This window comes from Capricornis sumatraensis, chromosome 18, assembly GCF_032405125.1.
Source record: "Capricornis sumatraensis isolate serow.1 chromosome 18, serow.2, whole genome shotgun sequence".
In the NCBI taxonomy this organism is placed as follows: domain Eukaryota; kingdom Metazoa; phylum Chordata; class Mammalia; order Artiodactyla; family Bovidae; genus Capricornis; species Capricornis sumatraensis.
This window is the reverse complement of record NC_091086.1, coordinates 60,010,792-60,025,241: the sequence shown is the minus strand read 5'-3', so window position 1 is coordinate 60,025,241 and position 14,450 is coordinate 60,010,792. Positions and strand designations below refer to the sequence as shown.

Below are 14,450 nucleotides of genomic sequence, written 5' to 3'. Positions count from 1 at the left end.
TTGACTCTGTGGATCACAATAAACTGTGGAAAATTCTGAAAGAGATAAGAATACCAGACCACCTAACCTGCCTCTTGAGAAAACTGTATGCAGGTCAGGAAGCAACAGTTAGAACTGGACATGGAACAACAGACTGGTTCCAAATAGGAAAAGGAGTACGTCAAGGCTGTATATTGTCACCCTGTTTATTTAACTTATATGCAGAGTCCATCATGAGAAACGCTGGGCTGGAAGAAACACAAGCTGGAATCAAGATTGTCAAGAGAAATCTCAATAACCTCAGATATGCAGATGACACCACCCTTATGGCAGAGAGTGAAGAGGAGCTAAAAAGCCTCTTGATGAAAGTGAAAGAGGAGAGTGAAAAAGTTGGCTTACAGCTCAACATTCAGAAAACAAAGATCGTGGCATCCGGTCCCATCACTTCATGGGAAATAGATGGGGAAACAGTGGAAACAGTGTCAGACGTTATTTTAGGGGGCTCTAAAATCACTGCAGATGGTGACTGCAGCCATGAATTAAAAGACGCTTACTCCTTGGAAGAAAAGTTATGACCAATCTAGACAGTATATTCAAAAGCAGAGACATTACTTTGCCGACTAAGGTCTGTCTAGTCAAGGCTATGGGTTTTCCTGTGGTCATGTATGGATGTGAGAGTTGGACTGTGAAGAAGGCTGAGCACCGAAGAACTGATGCATTTGAGCTGTGGTGTTGGAGAAGACTCTTGAGAGTCCCTTGGACTGCAAGGAGATCCAACCAGTCCATTCTGAAGGAGATCAGCCCTGGGATTTCTTTGGAAGGAATGATGCTAAAGCTGAAGCTCCAGTACTTCAGACACCTCATGCAAAGAGTTGAGTCATTGGAAAAGACTCTGATGCTGGGAAGGATTGGGGGCACGAGAATAAGAGGACGACTGAGGATGAGATGGCTGGATGGCATCACGGACTCGATGGACATGAGTCTGAGTGAATTCCGGGAGATGGTGATGGACAGGGAGGCCTGGCGTGCTGCGATTCATGGGGTTGCAAAGAGTCGGACACGACTGAGCGACTGAACTGAACTGAACTGAACATAATGTAGGCCACAAATGCAATTTAATACTCATATTAATCACTTAAAAAGTATAAGAAACAAATTAATTTCATTTTAACAATACAGTTATTATATCTTATTATACCTAAAATGCTATCTCTTTCTGCAATCAAAATTTTTTTAAAATAATTATTTGCTTGATAAGTAACAGTGTTTTTTTAACATCAAGTCTTTAAAAATCTGACACATATTTTTTATTACAGAACATTTCAATTTGAACTAGCAACACCAGCTGTTCATTTGACACCTGTGGCTACAGTTTTGAACAAGCAGCTCTGTTCTTCAGAGGGGTGTAAACATCAATCAAAGTTTATTGATCTTTATTATTAACTATGTGAATATATACAAACTACTTAGCAATTATCAGTAATTGTATGAAACATTGTGATATTTGATACCATTGAAAAACTAGAAGGAAAAATGTCCAGTGGAGTAGAATAAAGATATATATGAGAGAGAATTTAAACTTTGAAAATGGAATTTCAAATCAGTGGTGGAGGGGAGGATAGCTGCTTAAAATTGGTGCCAAATAATTAAATGTTCCTTCTGTGGAAAAATACACATAAGACTCTTCAAAAAATACTCAAAACAGAATCCCAGTGAGTTAAAACTTTTAAAATAAATATTTAGGAGCTAAAAGAGATATTGATGGTTTGGAACTGGTCTTTTAGCAGTAATTTGCACTCTCTAAAGAAAATAGCAAAGGGAAATATTGATAATGACCTCATATTACTAAATACCTTTACATTAATAACAAGGATGACTAAAAGAGACAAAAAAATAAGCTGAGGCATAAAAACCATAGATTTTACTTTTAAATGGTGATTTTATTTAATAATTATTTAAATTATATAATTTATATATAACTATATAAATTTAATATATTTAATAATTCTAAGAGGAAAATAAAACATATAAGCCTATAGAAAAGTGGCAGATATTTCAGGAAGAATAAATATAAATAAGTCATGGGGGTATACTGTATAGCAAGGTGACTATAGTTTATACTGTATCACATATTTGAATTAATGCTTTTGAGCTGTGGTGTTGAAGAACACTCTTCCAAGTCCCTTGAAGTCCAAGCAGATCCAACCAGTCCATCCTAAAGGAAATCAGTCCTGAATATTCATTGGAAGGACTGATGCTGAAGCTGAAGCTCCAATACTTTGGCCACCTGATGCGAAGAACTGACTCACTGGAAAATATCCTGATGCTGGGAAAGATTGAAGGCAGGAGGAGAAGGGGATGGCAGAGGATGAGATGGTTGGATGGCATCACCGCCTCAATGGACATGACTTTGAGCAAGTTCCAGGAGTTGGTGATGGACAAGGAAGCCTGGAGTGCTACAGTTATTAGGGTCACAAAAAGTTGGACATGACTGAGTGACTGAACTGAACTGAAATGATTAATATCACTAGACATCATGAGGATAAATTAACATGGACAAAAAGTTCAATAACTTGACCAAGGTCACACAATTAGTCAATTGTTCTTGTGTAAAAGACATGACTCCTGAATCTGCACTCGCAAAATCACTGACACCTGTCTTAGGTCATAATACAATATTTTCCATTTAGGAAATATCAGTTGAAAACAAAATTAAACAAAAGGTCAATTACAGTATTGGGTATACAATGAGGTCCAATGCAACATTCTATATAATAATGAATCATAGAAAACAAACAATGTTGAATAATAGGTAACTTGCTAGATAAATTATGGTATATTTGAAAGTGGAATATTATCTAGCAATTAAGAATGCTATTATTTCAATGTATTAATAATTATTGATGGAAACTTATTATATACATTTTCAAATATAAGGGGAGGAATGACCCTATCTTTTTCAGCATAAGTATATATGATAGGTACAGAAAAGCTCAACAATAGCACAAAAAATGTTACTGGGAAATATTTCTACAATATAATATAAAAAGTAACTTTAAAATGATTCTTTCCTTTTTGTCTGTATTTTCAATGTTCCCACAATGAATACACTTAATACTTGTGAAATAATAAATGAATAAAAATAAATAACTTGAGAAATATGAATAATCATTGTAACATCCATAGCATCATCTTACATATGCACTGTGATCTTTTTTCAGTAAAGTTCAGGAATTCAAAAATAATAAACATTCAATATTGTTTTCATATTTCAGAAAAGCAGTATGAAATACACTGAAGCATGGGATGTACACTTGGCATATTTATCAGTAGAGAACTGCTCTTAAACATTATAATTTGGAATGAATTCAGAAGAGAAAATTGTACAGCATTCAGAGATTGTCAAATAGAGCTTAAAAAAATTTTTTTTATGACCATACCACCACCACAACAATAAAAACAATGGAAAAAAAAAAAAAAAACTTTATGTCCCGGCTTTTCACAGTACACTTTTAAGAATAACAATATATTAGTCTAGAGTAATCAATTAAGAAAAACAAAAAAGAAAAGTCAATAAAGCCTGTGCTAAAAATAATGTAATAGGCCCTCAATTGTTTCTAAATTAAAATGGCCTTGCCGTTACAACATTGATGTAAAAATGTCAGCCTGACAGATTTCTTAGTATGAACTGACTGCTTTCTTCAGTCTCCAATATTGCTATATAATACATTAGGTTACTTTGTATTTGATTTTGGAGAGAGTAATTGTTTCACCTGCATATTTTAAAGCAGATCTATTAAAGAGAGCACAACTTTTTCTGGTTTGTTAGTGAGGTTTGGGCTCACTTTATCAGTGTGGTTCTATTGTTTAAAGAAGATATTGACCTGTGTTTCCAATTAGTGTCCATAAGAAAGGTTAAATAACCAAAAATTAAATTCAAGTGAGAGGAAAGGATAACATGGTACAAGCTAACAGTTCTAAAACAACCCCCCATCAATGCTCCTGAAGACACACTTGAACACCAGCTCTCCCGTGTCCTCACTGCACTCTGCATGGACACTCAGCATGTCACGGAACCACACATCACACAGCTAGAGCTAACCTTGGCATCTCAGCAGGTTCCCATGAGAAAGGCGTATTTCCAGCTCACGGAAAGCCTAGCCTCTGTATAGTAACGGTTGGGGTCAGATGGGACTGGGTTATATTCTAGCTCCATCTACCTTGCAGGTCTGACACAACCGCCGCTGGATACTTTGCATCCCACAGGCAACAGAAGGAAAAGAAAGGGTACAGATCCCCTGCAGACAGGGTGTGAATTTATCCCTTCCATTCTTACTCTCTCTGAGTGAAAACAGATACAAATGGGAGTAGCACTGGGAAATGTAGATGCTGAGGCGGTACCTCTACAGAAAGAAAGCGAGAACTTCTGTGGGTAACTAGCTAATTCTGGCATGCACTTTTCACACATCTAAGGTTTTTTTCACCTTGGACTGACCTCCTTGAGAGACTTTTTTTTTTTTTTTTTTCAAATACCAAATTAGGACAGTATGTGGCAAAGCTTACAAAATTTGTTTGATGAATAAGTGAATCCTGAAATGAAAAACAGCATTATTCTGATTAGTTGTCAAAATTATGGGTATCTGTCTACTATTGCTTACTCTGATTTGGGTAGACACCAATTGAGATCATTGGAAAATATCAGATTAGTGCCAAGTGCAACTTGCAGCTATAGGCTTCCAAAAATTCAACGTTTATTCAATGGCAGAATTGTACCTTAATTACTTTTTTGCATGTTATTATCTCACAGAGAGATTTATAGTCACATCAAGGGCAATTTTTAAAAATAAGCATGCTACACAATAGTATGTAGAATTAATTGTCATCACAAAAAATAGGCACTAAAAATAAAATTTATACAAAAAGTTTTTTTTAATTTAAGGAATAAATAATGAGGAAGAAAACATTTTGTCACTAAGGTAAATTGTGTAAACAGAACCACAAGGCTAATTTTTTTCCTCAGTTATCTTTTTAAATTTATAACCCTGAATGCACAATCTCTCAGAATAATTAGAAACAACAACATTAAAGGCTAAAACAAAAAAAGAAAAAATCTGTGAAATACTGAAAGAAACAATATTTATAAAATCTGAATTAGCAGTCAATGATAGCAATTTAAAAGTATATGTATATAAAATATAAATTATATCTTGAGGCAAATGTTTCTAGAATTTTTAAAATATTCTCAGAAATAATTTGTAGGGTAAGCAATAGTAAACAATGGAAGAACAATTTTAATTTTCAAAATAGACACATATCTTACTTAAGAAAAACCTACAGAATGAAAAATGCATATTTTTATAAATGCAAATTGTGATGAGTATTATAATGATAACACATTTGTTAAGTTTTACAGTATTAATAGACAGAATAATCTAAGAGTAGTCGTAGAATATTATAGTTCCCAATGATAGAAATAATTAAGAAAAACAAACCTAAGATTGTAAAAAGGATTTCTCATGTATGAAATAGCTGCTGCTGCTAAGTTGCTTCAGTCATGTCTGACTCTGTGTGACCCCATAGATGGCAGCCCACCAGGGTCCCCCATCCCTAGGATTCTCCAGGCAAGAACACTGGAGTGGGTTGCCATTTCCTTCTCCATGAGATAGCTATAACCTTTGAAAAGTTCAAAGATCATACAACACACATTACATTAATCTCTACTACTCTCCATGTATTTGTCTCTGCTATTTTTATTTTTTAAATTTTACTACAATTTTTTTTTGTCCCAATATGGCAATTATTGTATCATTTTAAAATGATATGTTGCTCTCTGGTGATTCAATACACAAAAAATGCTAAAGTCTTTCTTCAAATATTAACACAGAAAAGAGCAAAATTCTAATACATATATTACCAGATAATTGAAATATAGCATATTTTATAAACTATTATTTCAAATTCACTGATTTAATTAATCTAGTGTTTTTACAACAGTAAAATTATAAACACATGATTTTGTATATTTATGAAAATATCTTGTATGTTTTCTGAAAAGATTTCAACAACTATTACCTTAGTATAGTTGAAAATCAAAACAATGTATTACATACAAAAATATTGGTATCAAAGACTTGCATACATTATATTATTAACATTTAAAAGTAAAAATGTATCGATTCTGTGACATCCTACTTTGTATTTCATCATATTTTATATTTTAACAGTATTTTTTGTTCTTTTTGTGGTTGCTGTTTAAAATAACTTATCCCAAATTCCTAAATGATACCACTTCTGGATAATGACAATGCCTGTAAGAATGAAATAAAGCTAAAAGTGGAAAAAAAGCAAATGAAGAGACCTAAGATCATGTGACAAAACAGAGAAGATGAAAGTCTAACATGAGACCCTCAAAAAACAAACAAAAATCTAGCATGAGAGGAGAGAAAGAGCAAGTAAGATAGCAAAAATCAGACAGAGAAGTTCAAGGCAAAGTGACAAATTGAATGAATTTAAAGATATCACAAAATCATCCAATAGCAGTAACGTCCATTAAAATTAATTTTAAAACCAATATAAAACTTATAATTTCCAAAGTTAGGTCAGATAAGCAATATTTATTTTATTGGATGAAGCACTTAGTAATATTTATCAGTTTGTGAATCTGTCTCTCTCTCTCTAGGTCCTTTGCATTCTCATTGAATTTCTACCACTCATTGCCTATAATTAACTAATGGGGATAGAAAAACTGTTAGATTGTGCTTACCAGTTTGCTTATAATAAGTATGGGAAAGGCAGCAGAAAATTTGAAACTTTTTGTTATTTTCAAAACCTCAAAAATTCTATTTTACTTTTTGGATGCTGAAAACTGGTAACCAAGCAACTATAGCAGAAGCTGGAATGTGTCTACTTTAGACACATAGATCTTTCAAGAAATCTATAACTGAGACAATCTGAGATTAAAAGGGAGATCTCATTCTTTCAAAAGACTTGTTGAAATTTTTGTCAGTTAATTCATTTATATTATTAGATTCTCCATGATAAAAATAAAATCTTCATTTCAAGTGCATAATGAGAAAGAAACCTAAATAAATACATGTAACTGGTAGAATGTGTTGTTCTTCAAACATTTTAACCTAAGAATATATTCTGGGTAAAGTTCTAAATTCTCACTTGGTGTGAAATGCATCTTGTTAATTTACCAGAGTTCATAGCCATTCAAACTTACAACAAGCGTCTCCACCTTGCTCACTGCATTGGCTTTAGCAAAATGAACCTCCTACCAGATTATATATTAGTGCTTTGTAATTGAAAAGGCACTTAAGTGACATAAAGTAAAAGTAAAGGCACTCAGTTGTGTCTGACTCTTTGCGACCCCATGGACTATATCTTACCAGGCTCCTCTGTCCATGGAATTTTCCAGGCAAAAGTACTGGAGTGGGTTGCCATTTCCTTCTCCAAAGTGACATAAGACATATAATTTTGTACAATCAAATATGGACACTATTCAGTGCAATATGGGGGCTCATGCACCTCCTTCACAGTATGACTCTAACTTCTGATCTATTTTGTGCTCAGTCATTATGTTGTGTCCATCACTTTGTGACCCCACCAGGTCCTCTGCTTTTTTAAACTTATATGCCAAGTACATCATCCAGAATGCCTGGCTGGATGAATCACAAGCTGAAATCAAGATTGCTGGAAGAAATATAAACAATCTCAGATATGCAGATGATAACACCCTAATGGCCGAAAAGGAAGAGGAACTAAAGAGCCCCTGGATGAGGGTGAAGGAGGAGAGTGAAAAAGCTGGCTTAAAACTCAACATTCAAAAAATGAAGATCATGGCATCACGTCCCATCACCTCAAGGCAAACAGATGGGGAAAAACTGAAAACAGTGACAGATTTTATTTTGTTGGACTCCAAAATCACTGTGGATGGTGACTTCAGGCAGAAAATTAAAAGACACTTGCTCCTTGGAAGAAAATCTATGACAAACCTAGACAGCATACAAAAAAAGAAGAGACATCCCTTTGCTGACAAAGGTTCTTCTAGTCAAAACTATGGTTTTTAAGTAGACATGTACAGATGTGACTGTTGGACCATAGAGAAGGCTGAGCACCAAAGAATTGATGGTTTTGAACTGTGGTGCGGGAGAGACTCTTGAGGGTCTCTTGGGCCACAAAGAGATAAAACTCATCAATACTGTAGGAAATCACCCCTGAATATTATTAAGAAGGACTGATGCTGAAGCTCCAATTCTTTGGCCATCTGATGCAAAGAGCTGACTCATGGGAAAAGATTCTGATGCTGAGCAAGACTGAGGGCAAGAGGAGAAGGGGACAACAGAGAATGAGATGGTTGGATGGCATCACCAACTTAATGGACTTGAGTTTGAGCAAACTCTGGGAGATAGTGAAGAACAGGGAAGCCTGACATGCTGCAGTCCATGGGATCACACAGACACAATTTAGCAACTGAACAACAACAAGACTCCTCTGTCCAGATTTTCCAGGCAAGAATACTGGAGTGGGTGGCAATTTCCTCCTTAAGGAATCTTCCCAACCCAGGAATCTAACACACATCTTTTGCGCCTCCTGCATTGGTAGGTAGATTGTCTACCACTGTGCCACCTGGTATTTTAGTCTCCATGTGAAATCAGGATTTGTTGTTAATGGAGAAGTTTAAACTCTTTGGAATCAATTTGATATTTACATCTTGGCATTAACCGTGGCCTTTCTCTCCTGCCTCCCCACACTGGGGTTTTGGCTGTTTCTTGCCTGCTTAGCTAATGATAAGAGTGTCAATCAATTAGCAATCAATGATAAGAGCCACCTAGATCTGCACCACGTGTGTCATCTTCTCTACCTCCCAGTGTTTTGAGAGAGCTATGGTATCTAAGGGAGCATTAGAGCATTAATACTCTAACATTAAAAGGAGAGCTTGCTTCCCCCAGTTGCCATTAAGCAATGGCATTTACAAATATTAGTCTCTCAGGATTCTGAAGCCAGACCACATCTTCAAATACTGACTATCCTAATTACTGATGATAGGATCTTGGGAAAGTTACTTAATTCACTGCATTTCAGTTATTTTATCTCTAAAGTGAAAACAATGATTCTACCCTCTTTGGAGTGTTGCAATGAGGTCAACAGGAGTTAGTGATATATAAAGCATTTAGAATAATACTTGACATTAATAATTACTTGAAAAGTATTAGACACTGTAATTGTGTATAAATAATACATATATAATTCCAGCTCATTTATGTTCTTCTGTAGTCAATTAAGATGTCAATTAGAAAGTTGTCAACTCAGTAGTCAATTAGCAAGCAAAGGACTGAGGGGAATTTAAAAAGAAACAACTTTGCAACTTCTTATATGCAAAACACAGTAAAATTGCTCAGAGTGTATATTTTTAAATGTTTTGTAAAAAAATTAAATTAAAAAGGCATGAGAACCAAAGCAAGCTAATAGAAGGAGAGGGAGAGAGGACTAAAATTTGGTTTATATTATGGGGTTTTCTTGTAAATCTGTAAAAAATATTTTAAAATTTAAAAGAACATATATAAATAAAGTTTTACATATAATGTTTACAACAATCTTACATAATATATATGCACATATTGAATACACATGAGTGTTACTAAGGTATACTGTATAACAGATATGTTACATATATGGATGTATATGCATATTATGTTTATGTACAATATTTGCAATTGTAAAATACATTGGCATATAGATATATATAGCATATAAATATGTTTGCAATTGCTATTATTGCTTATTATTTTTACTAATGTTGCTACTTAACAATAGTAGCTAGAACTATGAAAAGCAGTCCTCAGGAAAATACCAATTCTAAGACAATAAGTTCAGCAGTTGAAGAAATGGGAAAAGGCCAGCCAATATGTGCTTTTTCTGAAATTTTCCCATATGTTCATTTGGAAGGAATTTATATTGTTCTTCCCTCATTACTAATCAATCTTCAGAGTCTTAATAACACTTCTCATTTTTCACTGTAATCAAAAAGATGTTACTTATGTTCTATGAGCCTTTTAACATACTACCAAATTCAGTTGTTAATATTTTAAGAGATTTTATATAAGTTCATTAGACTGTAAATTTACTTGCATGTGGAGTCCCTTTGTTAATGGTATCAGCTTGATGCTGGCTTCATACAAAGAGTTTGGGATGCAAGGATGATTCAATGTAAGCAAATCAGTCAGTGTGATGCACCTCATTAACAGAAATCACTTGATCATCAATAGATGCAGATATAAGCACACTTGGCAACATTATATATCATTAGCATTATTATTATGACTCTTCTATATATATAACATATATACCATACCAAAAATTTCAACAACACCAAGTAATCACACCATTTTGGGTCAACCAGATAGCAGATTTTTCATTGGCTTGAATATATGATCAGAATAATCCTGTTCTCTCTTAAATCTTCTTTGCTCTCTTCCCAAGCATCCTTGATTTTTCAAAGATCTACTCTTAAACTTCTCTAGTTACTATAAGAGATAAGAACAATGGAAACCAGGAGACCAGACTCATGCTGAAGCAGAAGCTCCAATTCTCTAGCCACCTGATGTGATGAGCCGACTCATTGGAAAAGACCCTGATCCTGGGAAAGACTGAAAGCTGGAGAAGGGGATGACAGAGGATGAGGTGGTTGGATGCCATCACTGACTCGACAGACATGGGTTTGAATAATCTCCGCAAGAAAGTGAAGGGCGGGGAAGCCTGGCGTACTGCAGTTCATTGGGTCACAAGGAGTCAGACACGACTTAGCAACTGAATAACAACAACAAATATTCCAATTCTGGTTCTTCCTTTTACTCCGTGTGTGATTTCTAAAAATATTCTTCCTTCAGCTTTCCTTTATTCAATGATTATAGACTATCGACTGTAAACCAATTCTTGGCCCTCTGCTGCATCCAGAGATACATGGTGAGTAAAAAACAAACAAACATCATACCCTTAAGAAGTTAAGAACCTAATGATAAAGCCAGCTATTAATACAGTGATAATTAAAATTAAGGCATTCCAATTTGGTAAGTTATAAAACTGAATAATAAAAGTAGCTTTGAGAGGAGATAAAAAGCAAGGGTAGCTAAGAGTTCTCCAGGAGGAGCAGCAACAGACAATTCTGGGAATGCACCAAGAGGTCAGATCATGCCATTCTTTTTGTGTTACATATCTGGGATTTAATCTAAATGCCCTAAGAAGCCAGAGAAGAACTTTAAACCCTAGAATGATGGGACCAGATTTCTGTTTGTAAATGAACCCTGTGGCAGCCTGATTGGGAGGAATTTAGATGGCACCAGAAAGAGAAGTAGGTACCAATTAGGTGGCCACTGCAGTGTTTATGGTGAGAGACAATGGCAGAATAAATTAGAGAGGAGCAGGGTGGAATGAAGAGAACCAGAAAGATGTGAGTTTCATTTTAGATAAGGAGCTGACAGGACTCACTAACAGATTGGGTTGAGGGAGAGGTGAGTGTGAAAGAGGTGTCAAGAATGATTCTCAGGTGTCTTGCTTCAACACTGGAGCAGATGGAGGTGTAATTACCGAACAGAGGATTCTGCAGGGAAATGAAGGATGAGCCAATGGGAGGAGAGAGACTCAGAGTTGAATTTTGTAGCAGTTAATTTTTGAGATGCCAGCAAAGCCTGAAAATGTATATGTTAAATGTATGTTACCTACAGGAATCTGATGCTCAGAAATGAGGGTGCAGTTAGGAATGTTAATCACTATATCATCACCAATGTCCTCATTGGAAAATGAAGGTGGCACTGTGTGAGACAATAAACATGAACATGTACAAAATGCCAGGCACATAACACTGCGCAGAGACAGCGGGTATGTGAGCTTACGGACACTTGTGCACCTTCAAACATACATACATGGGCTTCCCAGGTGGTGCTAGTAGTAAGGAATCTGTCTGCCAGTGCAGGAGATGCAAGAGACTTGAGTTCAATCCCTGGGTCAGGAAGATTCCCTGGAGTAGGAAGTGGCAACCCACTCAAGTATCCTTGCCTGAGAACTCTATGGAGCCTGATAGACTACAGTCCACGGGGTCACAAAGAGGTGGACACGGCTGAATGACTGAGCACATGTACATGCAGACATACACGCATGTGTACTCATATATGCGAGGTTCAACATACATTTAGTAGGGGCAGAAAAATAATTACCTTAATAAAAGTTGCATTATTTGTTCTTTATATTCAAAATAAGATATATACTGCACGGATAATATTTATATTATGTGAAAACGCCTCAGTGGTGGTGGCTTAGTTGCTAAGTCGTGTCTGACTCTTGCGTTCCCGTGGATTGGAGCCCACCAGGCTCCTCTGTCCATGAGATTTATCAGGCAAGAATACTAGAGTGGGTTGCCATCTCGTATTTTTCCTTAAACAGCTCCCCAATCACTTGTGCCCGGATAAGCTAGCCACTCAGCCTCACTTGGGAGAAGGCAATGGCAACCCACTCCAGTGTTCTTGCCTAGAGAATCCCAGGGATGGCGGAGCCTGGTAGGCTGCCGCCTATGGGGTTGCACAGAGTCGGAAAGACTGAAGAGACTTAGCAGCAGCAGCAGCAGCCTCACTCAGCAGAGAGGTAACTGGCAGAGTTATCACTCAAATCTTGTGGCTGCACATGACAGAATTTCTGTTTCACAGGAACAAAAACACAGTTCCAATCCCAACTGGCTTCCAGTTACAGAATTCTGAAAGTAATTATCTGACACAGCAGAAGCCAAACAGTGCTCTATTTTTATTTTCCATTTCAAACTCCGAATGTGAATCAGATTCTCACCAGAAATGTGACAGAAACAGGAGGGGAAGAAATAGATTTACTTATTCATTTACAGCAGTCGAAGCAGAGTCAGTACTCTGAAAAATTCAGCAAGACGTTCCCCACTTTCCACAGCCCTTGTTCCGTCACATTATTTTGTGGGGCTCTACACCAGACTACTTTGCAGGACCATTAAGGAATGTGAATGTGTATATTTCTTTTTAACCATGTAAGACAGGTAAACAATAATTTGTTAGGCATGATTATTTGGTTTCTAAAGTTTAGTTAATAGGACCTAAAGATAGCTTTATTATTTACTTATCCCAAGCTTTTTATTTATTTATTTAGAAATACAATGTACCCCTTGTTCATTTTTTTACTCATTTTTGGCCACGTGGCACACAAGATTATAGTTCACCCATCAGTGATCAAACTAATGCCCCCTGCAATGGAAACACTGACTCTTAACCACTGGAGTACTAGGGATGTCCAGGTCATAGACTTTTTAGAAATATTATCAATAAACCAAGGCAAATTGGGGCACAACTGCATAATGAAATAGAACTTTATTTGTTCAATATCTATAAAATAAGTAGATCAATCATTTATTATATGAGTTTTATATAATTGGATGTAATGCACTGAGTGTTTTAAGTCATTTTAGCAATATAATTGGGACGGCATAAAAAATGAGTATTTGCTGTCCCAGAGCTAAGGTGACATTAAAATTCATCATTAGGGATTTCCCTGGTGGTCCAGTGGTTGAGAATTCACCTGCCCATTCAGGGCATATGGGTTTGATCCCTGGCCTGGGAGGATCCCACATGACAGGAAGCAGCTAAGCCAGTGTGCAACAACTGTTGAAACCCGCGCACCTAGAGCCTGTGCTCTGAAACAAGAAAAGCCGCTGCAATGCAGAGCACACGCATCACAACTGGAGTAGTCCCTGCTCACCACAACGAGAGAAAGCCCATGCACAGCAATGAAGAATCAGCACAGCCAAATAAATAAATAAATAATTTTTACAAATAGATGTTTGGCTTTCAATATTAAAAAAAAAGAAATCATCATCAAATGTTCCCTATGTTTTATTTTGGGAAAGCACAGGTATACCACACCCCACAGGGTTAAAACAGAAGCAATCCTAGCTGTTTTTACCTGTTGCATTCATTGTGAATTTTGCTGGTACCAGAAACAGGAAAAAAAAAAAAAAAGAAAAAGAATTTGTTGAGCGAAAGCTAAGGTTAGGATGAGAAGAGAGCAGACATAATTTGTCTGTATTTTATCCTTTAAAGAGAGAGAGTAAAACAAATAAAAATCAGGGTCTTAGTGCTGTATTCTTGAAAGTCAGGAGAGGGTCTGAGGGAGCAGGTTATAGAAAGAGGTTTGATAACCCAGCTCTGACCTGGATGTATTCTGGAAGGTGGTAAAGCTTCACTTTAATACATTTTGGGGAAAAGGAGTAGAGATAACTCTGCACACATGAAAAGCAATCACATAAATAGGAAATGGGTCGGGAAGATCCCCTGGAGAAGAGAATAGCAACCCACTCCAGTATTCTTAGAATTCCATGGACAGTGGAGCCTAGTCCCAAAGAGTTGGATACAACTGAGCAACTAACACTTTCACTTTCACTTCCAAATAGGAAATGGTAA

The 14,450-nt window shown here is 36.1% G+C and overlaps 1 protein-coding gene across 4 annotated transcripts in view; it reads right to left on the bottom strand.

Moving 5' to 3' along the window:
- The window catches only part of CDH18 (cadherin 18), a 411,562-nt gene that overhangs the window by 369,557 nt on the left and 27,555 nt on the right, over nucleotides 1–14,450 (bottom strand). The gene's annotated exons all lie outside the window — the stretch shown is intronic.